This window comes from Dermacentor variabilis, chromosome 8 (genome assembly GCF_050947875.1).
Source record: "Dermacentor variabilis isolate Ectoservices chromosome 8, ASM5094787v1, whole genome shotgun sequence".
Taxonomy (NCBI): domain Eukaryota; kingdom Metazoa; phylum Arthropoda; class Arachnida; order Ixodida; family Ixodidae; genus Dermacentor; species Dermacentor variabilis.
This window is the reverse complement of record NC_134575.1, coordinates 83,606,324-83,615,764: the sequence shown is the minus strand read 5'-3', so window position 1 is coordinate 83,615,764 and position 9,441 is coordinate 83,606,324. Positions and strand designations below refer to the sequence as shown.

The 9,441-nt window shown below is 42.0% G+C and overlaps 1 long non-coding RNA gene across 1 annotated transcript; it reads left to right on the top strand.

Annotated features, from left to right (window-relative positions):
* The first annotated feature begins 2,960 nt into the window (after positions 1-2,960).
* LOC142591146 (uncharacterized) lies at positions 2,961-4,914 on the top strand. The gene is made up of 3 exons (XR_012830358.1): positions 2,961-3,443; positions 3,589-3,676; positions 4,515-4,914. It is a non-coding gene; the product is annotated as an uncharacterized LOC142591146 (long non-coding RNA).
* Positions 4,915-9,441: the final 4,527 nt, after the last annotated feature.

The window sequence follows — 9,441 nt, the reverse complement described above, 5'->3', positions numbered from 1 at the left end:
ACGAAGGAATGTTAGCGACCCATCATTTAAAACAGTCAAGTTGCATTTATCCATGGAGCACTCAATAACGTTACCCCCTTGCATCACAATGATCACTGGCCCAAATGATGTGCGCATTGAAGTCGCCACATATAAATATATTAGAATGAGCTATTTAAAGATAACCACGAGCGCTTCAACTGAAATCCGGTTTGAAGGTTGTAGATATAGATTAATCACTGTTATACAGAGCTTGCCAAAGGATACATTACATGCGATGAATTCCGGGAAGCGCTCACGCGCTCAAGCTCTGCGAGCAAATTCCGTCCAAATGCTGATGCCGGACGTATAGCTTGCGAAGGCGGCCCCGCAAACGACAAAGAGCACTTACAATGTAAGAGCTTTGTGGACATGGGTCCACATTACATTGCTTGGCTTTCGATACCCTTATAAAAATGAACGTTAACATTCTTTAGAACTCCTACCAACTTTCTATTTACTTTATTGACAGTCTATTAACATTTACATTCTAGTAACATTTGTTCACACACAGTCAAAAGACTTCCTTCTTACTTTTGTATAAAGAATATTTTCAATACACCGTTAACAGACTTTCTTCTTACTTTTCTATAAAGAATATTTTCAATACACTGTTAACAGACTTTCTTATTACTTTTGTATAAAGAATGTTTTAAATACACCGTTAAAAGACTTCCTTCTTACTTTTGTATAAAGAATATTTTCAATACACGGTTAACATACTTTCTTATTACTTTTGTATAAAGAATGTTTTAAATACACCGTTAAAAGACTTCCTTCTTACTTTTGTATAAACAATATTTTCAATACACTGTTAACAGACTTTCTTCTTACTTTTGTATAAAGAATATTTTCAATACACCGTTAACAGACTTTCTTCTTACTTTTGTATAAAGAATGTTTTAAATACACCGTTAATAGACTTCCTTCTTACTTTTGTATAAAGAATATATTTAATACACCGTGAAGACTGATGATGATATGTAGTGTTTATTGGCGCTAGGGCCAAGTGTGGCCTTCTTACTTCTTACTTCCTTCTTACTTTTGCACACAGAATATTTTAAGGTCCCCATCAACATGTATTTTTCTAACTTTTATCTCTATAACCACTTCAGTACTGCGTCAGAAGGCTAGTTACTTTTGTGTAAAGAATGTTGTACTATACATCATCGAACTATATTTTTTTGTTTGAAGGACATGTATCCTCAGTATGTCCACAGCTCGTACTGTTTGCCAAAAAATATTTAGAATGGGAAGTAACCTGAGAGTTTCTGATAAATTTTTCTAACACACATTAATGCCGATATATGGCATACTCAGGAGTCAAGCTCATTGTTTTAAATCATAGTCCCAATCCAAGTAGGTAGCCAATTGTTGACGGAGTGCTCCTAAAATGTTTAAAGAAATATGTTCGTAAATTCTTAGAACTAATCTTTTAGAGGATCTACTGGACTACGTGAGCGCGCGGTGACGTCAGCACACTCCGAGAAAATTTGCTTGCGCTACACCACCTGACCGGTGTGATAGCGGACTACTGTACAGGCCGCGCACCAGTTGCAGAGCTTTATACCGACCTTGGGGCTGGTTAATTTAAGGCCGATTTACGCTTGAGCCGTGACGCATGCGGTCGTGCAGAAAACTGTACATTTCGCCCACTGGTTCACAAATTTTGGCATACACTGGGCTCGCACATGCAGTGTAAACCGAAATGTGTGTACCAGTCGACGAAATGTGCAAATTTTCACCCGACCACATGCGTGCGGGTAGGCGGGTGGTGTGGTGTAAGGCTCGAGCGTAAATTTGCCCTTACCACGCACTGCTATTGCAATGCCACCAATTAGCTTTGCAACGAGATAATCAGGTCAGTGCATTCTGCGATATAAATAGTACGCCCTAAGCTGGAACGTGTCAGCATAGTAGCGTCACGATATTTGTTAAAAAGAAGAAAAAGAACCGAAACTCAGGGTAACACGGCGCTGGAACGTTGCCGCTCAAATGTCCAAAAGGCTGCAAAATACAACTACTGCTGAGTGAGAGCGTGTATTGACCTGAGAAGCGCACAGGTCGAATAGAAAGAAAAGCTGAACTCTGTGCAAGCAACACTTTTCTGTGAAAAAATAATTAAATTACCCTTACAGTATAAAAAAATGTAGCTTTCTACGCGTTCATATTCGCACGCTTTCGTCCCTGCCTCCTACCGACGGCTTCTGCATATTAAAGGAAATAGAACCTTGCATCAAAGTGAAGGCAAAGTAACTATGTCAACTGATGTGCTTTATGGCGATGGTAGCTTGCTGTGTGTGAAAACAGATCGAAAAGAAATAATTATGCACTCTTAACATTCAGTGATCTTGCTTCACAACACGGCGACAAAATTTTGAGCTCCGACAAGGGGTCATGACATCCGTAATAATGGCATTCCGTATACCAACAGCCAGGATATCAAAGGCCATGCTTTTGCCGTGCTTCGGGCGTCTGAAAACTGCTAACGTCATAGCCGCCCGGCTTCGGACATATATTTGACTATAAAAATAGTACTACAATGTGCTTCACCGCTGGGCGCCAGGGAGCAATGTTTTGTCTTTGAAAGCAGCAAGTGCTAAAGGATGCTCTTGCGCAAAATAGAATAACCACATAATTTACCCAATATGATTTTATTGTTCTATGTTTATTACATTTCGAGAAAAAGTCGGTTTTCAGAAGAATAATTGTCTCGAAAGATAAAACTATACAGCCCCTAAATGCCCAACAAAATTGAGCCGGCTACCTTCTCAGTTTTTTTTTCCACCTCGGCCATGAGGTACATTCCTCCCTCTAAGTGCAGTTCCCAGAAAGGGGTGCGTACACAAAGGCCGGCCACAGCTTTCACCAAGAGGCGAGGAATGTCTAGGTGTGAGTCAACCATCGCAAGGTAGCGGGGGAGGGGGGGGGTGCATGTTTCGGCTTAAAGAGGGGCTTTAGTTCCGCGGCGGTCAAGGCGAAGCAGGTGGATGGAAAGAATGTCACATGCCTCTCCCGCGCATGCGCACAAATTCGACAGTTGGCCGAGTCGAGGCAAAGAGGAAGACCATCGCAATCGCTATCAGTTCCTTTGCGACGCCGGCATGGTACGGTCGAGCGATGTAGGTGTTTCGTGGCGTATTGTAGCAGCAATCTAGCTATTTTTGCTGCTATTTATGCTTATGCTGTGTTGTGGCTAATTCATCGATGCAAGCCAACCAGCAAGGTGTTTGCGAAGCCCATGGTGCTTTCTTCGTTCCGTGATGTGAGCGTTTCTGGAACTTCTCTGCCAGCTGCGATGCAGTGTCGTGTGAAGTGATTTAATATTGGCACTGACCGTGTTTTAAACTGCACAAATAGCGAAAAACTGTTCCTCAAGACTGCTATGCGCCGAAGTTTTCTCTATCTCCAAATTATATTAAAAGGTATGTTCTTTTCCATCATTTTTCATAAACATATTATTTTGATGTTATTTTATTTCAGTTTCTAATGCCGTATTTTGGCAGGTTATTATAGCGCGAACTGTGACGACGTGAAATGTTCTACGAACGATTTTCTTACCTTTTTCAGCTGCCCCGCGTCATGGGGTTCGCTTGAAGTTGCTATAAACACGAAGCGTACAAATACTTCGTTTTCACAGCGTTCGCAATGACCTAAGGTCTGGTTAATATTGTCTGATCATGAACTCATTCTTTGCTCTTTCCTACTCTGGCTGCACAGGATGAGAAACAGTAAAATATTGAGCGTATAGCTTCACGGTTCACAATTACATATTTTTCAGCGAACCGGTTCACAATGACATAGGTTGCACTGGATAGACAAGTGCGAATGTGAAAGAAAATCATTCGCACCTGTTTAACCACTGCAACCTATGTCATTGTGAACCGGTATATTTTGACACTGACATTTTGTTTTCGAGTAAAAATAAACGAACACGTCAAATTACAGAAGCGTTCCATATAATGTGTGCTTAAATATGCATCAGTCAGCCATTGGCTGCTATCACTGACAAAGCATTTGTATTCTTGAATACTGCTTCAAGCTCTGTCATCTGTTTATATAAAAATGGATGACACGTTTTGCACATGCTCGGTGCAGCTAGCTGGCGCTGTTACGTTCATTCCTTCCAATAAATAACTAGCTTTGAGTAAACGCTCGCGTGTCCACCTTCTCTGCGTCCGTGTCTATTGTGCGTGCTACGAATTTCACCATGAATAAACCATGTAATTAACTTTTTAGTGAGTAACTCATTTATGCAGGTAATTGGTAGAGAAACCCATTTTGTACACTTTCCTAATTTTAATAACACGTAGTAAATACAACGCAGCAAAGGATATGCATTGAATAGTGTGCCCCATCCTTGCCATCTCCTCTGCAAGTAAACAGGGATGACGGTCACAATTTTAGCATTCATGTGAACCTTAAAAAGCTGTTCTATGTATGTGATATGCTAACCTGAACATGATGTTAACACTGACCATCTTGTTTCTGTGCAGGGTTGGTTCATTCTGCAAGCATTCTGAGACATCAGCTTGCATAATCGATGCTTGCTAGAGATTATGCGACAGCTGCCATGCCGTAATCAACTAAGTCATTATTCATTTTTTTAAATTTCTCTACTACTTCTCTCACAATTCTGTGTAAATATTTTCGTGTGAATAAACTTCTTTCAGTGCAAACTTGCATTTGTTTTCCATTTACGTGCACCTTCTAGGTTGCATACTGCCGTTTACCAACATGTTCACACATACTGACAAATGTTTACACTATGCTACTAGGTCGTATGTGGGACAAATGTTACTAGGGGAATAGTAAGACGTCAATAGCAAGTACATAAGCACATGTAAGTAAAATTTTGCCAGAGTGTTACTAAAGAGCCTAAAGACTTGTGTTGGTTGACGGTTAGTAGAATGTTTACAGACCATCTATAAACATGCTTCCGTTGAAGAACGGTAGCCAATTCTTGATAGGATGTTACTAGGGTGTATAAAGACAAATGTTAATAGGGGATTGGTAGAAAGTCAACAGAAAATATATGAACATTTTTCTTTTGAAAGAATGTTAATACGGTGTATAAAGAAAGCTTGTTTATAGGGGATTGGTAGGAAGTCAACAGAAAATATATGAACATTTTTCTTTTGAAAGAATGTTAATACGGTGTATAAAGAAAGCTTGTTAATCGGGGGTTGGTAGGAAGTTAACAGAAAATATATGAACATTTCTCTTTTGAAAGAATGTTACTAGGGTGTATAAAGACAAATGTTCATAGGAAATCGGTAGGAAGTTTAAAGACATCCTATGAACATGTTTCTATTGAAAGTTGGTGGCCAATTGTTTCTAGGGTGTTACTAGATCGTTGTTAGGATGTATAAAGACAGCTGGTAGGATTTCAATTGACTGTTGGTAGGTTCTAGTAACAAAAGTCTATAGACTGTCTAAAAAATGTTGCTAGAAATTTTTATAAGGGTACACTTTCGTGTCACGCATTCACGGTCACAGTGTACATCCAGAGCGTCGCCTTCAGACAGGAAGACAGCTCGAAGGCATCCGCTTTTGAATTTGGCACACATTATCGACTCCGTGGGGTAAGAGCTCGCCAGCTACGTTCTTTCGTGTCCTGCTGGTACGTATTGTTCGCGTGTGTGTGGATCTGAGGAGAAGGCGGAAGATATTCGGTGATGAATATTAAGAGAGAGACAGAGAGAACAAGAAGGCAAGCACGGTGCTTACTTTCTCCTGTTTTGGCGATAGTGCGCTTCCGTAAGGAGACACCCATAACTACACCTTCCCTCGAATCGGCGTTACGAGAGGGAGCTTTCGTTCGGGGTCAAGTCTGATTCCGCTGTTTTGCTAGGCTGGGAGGACGGGTGATTAGTCAAGGCGCGACGTCTACACACTGACGCCCACCTTTGCAGGGAAAACAGAAAATGAATGCCAGAGGCCCGCCGCGCCCTTTGAAATAGTTTGGCGATTCGCCACCTTGGGGAAGAGGAAAAGGGATGAAGAAACATAAATAAAATAAAAACTACACGGCAGGGGCAGATACCGAAATCCCATAAACGCGCGGAGACGTAAAAAAGCCAGAAGGACACGAGTGTCAGAGCTGTTCAAATACGGACTAAGGCACATGAAACAGGCCAAAGTCCCATTCGCAATTAAGGCTTTATCTCTGTTCGACATAAATGTTTGCTGCTTCTGAAATAAGACCGAGTAGCCTGAGTTGTGTTATGTTGTCTGTGAAATTTAGCTTACGTGTTTTAAGCAGGCGTATTTTATAAGCATCATTGATATCTAGTATTTTCACGCGAACGAACATTTCAATTCGTTTAGATATGGTAAAGACGGGGCGTTGTGTATGTTTATGATGAGAATAGTGTGAATTTCGCACTTGTACCTTAAGAGGAAGCTTTAGCTCGAGCCTAACTCCGAAGCACCCTATTCAAATACATGCAAAACGCAAAAACGTTTTTCTGATATAATCCTTGGACCGATATTGACAAAATTTGTTGCATTTGAGAGAGGAAGCTAAATTCTAGTGACTGTTGGAAGCGGAATTTCGATTTAGGTCTTTAATTGTGTTACAAGAATTTTCGAAAATTCGAAAGTTTGAAAAAAAAGGAGCACGAAGTGTAGAAAGTCGTAGCTCTGCATCAAGAAGAGATATCGCGGTTCTGTAAGCGGTATCCATTAGACCATTGAAAGCGGACAAATTCACTGTGTCATTTTACAGTTTACGTGAATTTGTTACGTTGTCTACAAAAGTTCTGCAAAAGAGGTATTTTCATATTACTATGCTTTTTTAGATTCATGCGTAACATAAAAATTTTGGTTGCTTTAGATGTACTATTAGATGGAATTCACAGAATTTCGATATCATTTTTCATTCCTGAGTTACAACTTTGTAAACATGAGAGTTTGGCTTTCTTAATATTTTCGCTATTTGCCAATATTTAATAAAAACTTGACGACCTAAATCGAAAATTTGAAACAACCAGTCGCTAGATTTTAAGTTTTTCTTGTAAATGCAACAAACCTCGCCAAATTTGGTGCAGTGGTGGCCGAGAAAAACGAATTCTCCTTTTACATGTATTTAGATAGGAGCACCTGCGCTAAAGCTTCCTCTTAATACACTTCGTTTATATGAGATATTACGAAATATTTAATGTCACTTTTCACGAAGCCAATAATCACAGTGCACAGGTCTCCATCGGCCGCAGGCTCTGTTTTACAGATTATTTGGAAGAATACTGCGCGCAAGTGTGCATCACCCTCACTCTGAAGGTCAACAATTTTCAGACAATCAATCTTGAATTGTGTATGAGTTGTGGTCAAAATGAATAGCTCAGCGATGTGTTGTATTGCGGTTATACAAATTTTATTAACTGTGCCACAGGAATCCACGATAGACAGTGAAAGTATCATTGATGTATGTTTTGTTAATACCAGTATGAGCAGCTCGGTATCTTGGATTTGATACTTGATGTTAGTGACTATTCACGCTTGATAGGCGTTATGATACAAACAAGCTGTCGAACATAAGCCAAGATAAACAATGAATGGGGAAAAGGTACATTTAGAGCCGACATAAATAGCGTACGCTTGTTTTTTGTACTTCCTGTTCTACCGTAGTACGTGAGTTAATTCCGGTGGTATATAAGCATAGGGCACCGCCACTGTTATAGCTAATGTCACGCTATGCCGGACCTCAGAAAAGTGTTATTTTGATAAGATTTCCTCCTCAACAGTGCTCCTTAACTTTAGATTAATGGTTCCTACAGGCGCGAATTCTCCCTTTCTACCTTGGCGCACCAGCAATGTTTTCCATGCTAACGAAACCGTTGACAGGGCACGGAGGCGACGCGAAAAACTCGTCGTCTCGTTGGCGCTGGAAGAATGAATACGAACCAGCTAGCCCATCTCTTACGAACCATAAACGAACAAAGGAATCGCTTCCAAGTCCTCGAAGCGAAGGCTTTGTTCATCGGCGACAACGTGAACAAGGCGCCGACTGCGACGCTCCTTCGAGGGACAGCCAAGGAAGCCCAGCGCTCGGCTCCAGGGACTCATCTCGGACCGTGTAATTGAAAACCGGTCCCGGCCTGTCAACGATCCTCAACTTGAGAAGACCGATGGGCGTCCACACGTGGGCGCCTGTGCGCGTACATATTTGCGCAGCGCGAGAAAGAGGGCGTTGTTGGCGGCAGTCGGAAACGCGATTCCGATGACGCAACCAAATTACGCGGCACCCGTTCGCCTCGCCCCGCAGGTCTCTCTCTCTCGCTCTCTCCCTTTGTTTCAGCTTTTGCGCCTACTCCGAAGTCCGAGGAGAGAGAGAAAAAAAAGAACCCCCCTCGTCGAGCAAGACCAGAGGATCGCCCTGAAGACGGAGAGGGCGATTAGGCGCGCCTAGCGACGCCGGCGCCGGCCGACAAGTGATTGTAATTGTAGGTTCGCATTGCGGGTTTGGCGGCATACAGCAGACGGCGCAGCTTTTTGCATTTCGCGCTGAAAGTCCTATGCGCTTATACATTCCAAATCACGTTCATTACAGGAATGTATATAAAGGCGACAGCATGCCGTTCTAATCGCGTGTTACGCAGGTATTGTGTTACATTGCTTACCGCTGGAACTTTAGGACAGGTCGCGGAAATATATACACGAGACAAACGCTAAACATCAACTCAAAAGTGTGGCCACTTTTCGGCCTCTATCTTGCGTTGTCCTGTCTGAACGTGATGACGCTAAATAACATCAAGATAGAAGTTTACGAGAAAGTAGAGACTTGAAAGAATCGGCAGCGTTCGAAGAAGGGATGCCTTGTTCGAATCAACGCTTCGACGAAGGCACTTGTCATCGCCATGAAGAGAAGGCCCGTCGTCGAAACGTTGGCGTCTGCACAAGACATCCGTTGCCTGAAGCTGTCAATCACACAGTCAGATCATGCATCACAGTGCTTTCAACCAGTTATTCTAGCTTTGTTATTTGCGCACGGATAGAACCACCATATTTATCGTCATCACGTTTTCCTTGCAATGAACAGAAAGAGATCGATAAAGAAGAAAAGGCATGGAGGCTATCCAAGGTCATGACCGGTTGACTAACCTACATTCGACGAAGGGGAACGGATAGTTTAGGAAAGGTAAAGATAATCAAGAGCCAATCCATATGAACGTACTCACAGAGGAATGTTCGCTGAGAATCAGAGCACCTCGTGCAGTTAGTACCCTTCCCGAGGCGCACCAGTTTCTGTACGTGTGAGCTGTAGTGCAAGCCGTTGTCCTGGCGTCGGCGCTGTTGCCATTGGCAATCCCATCAGCCTCCAAGAGAACTGCTTCTTGGCCTAGTTGATAGTTGCTGAAAAAAAATTAACATTGGCTCGCTATCCCGACCTTTCAAAAGTATATGGCCAGCTAATTTGTTAGA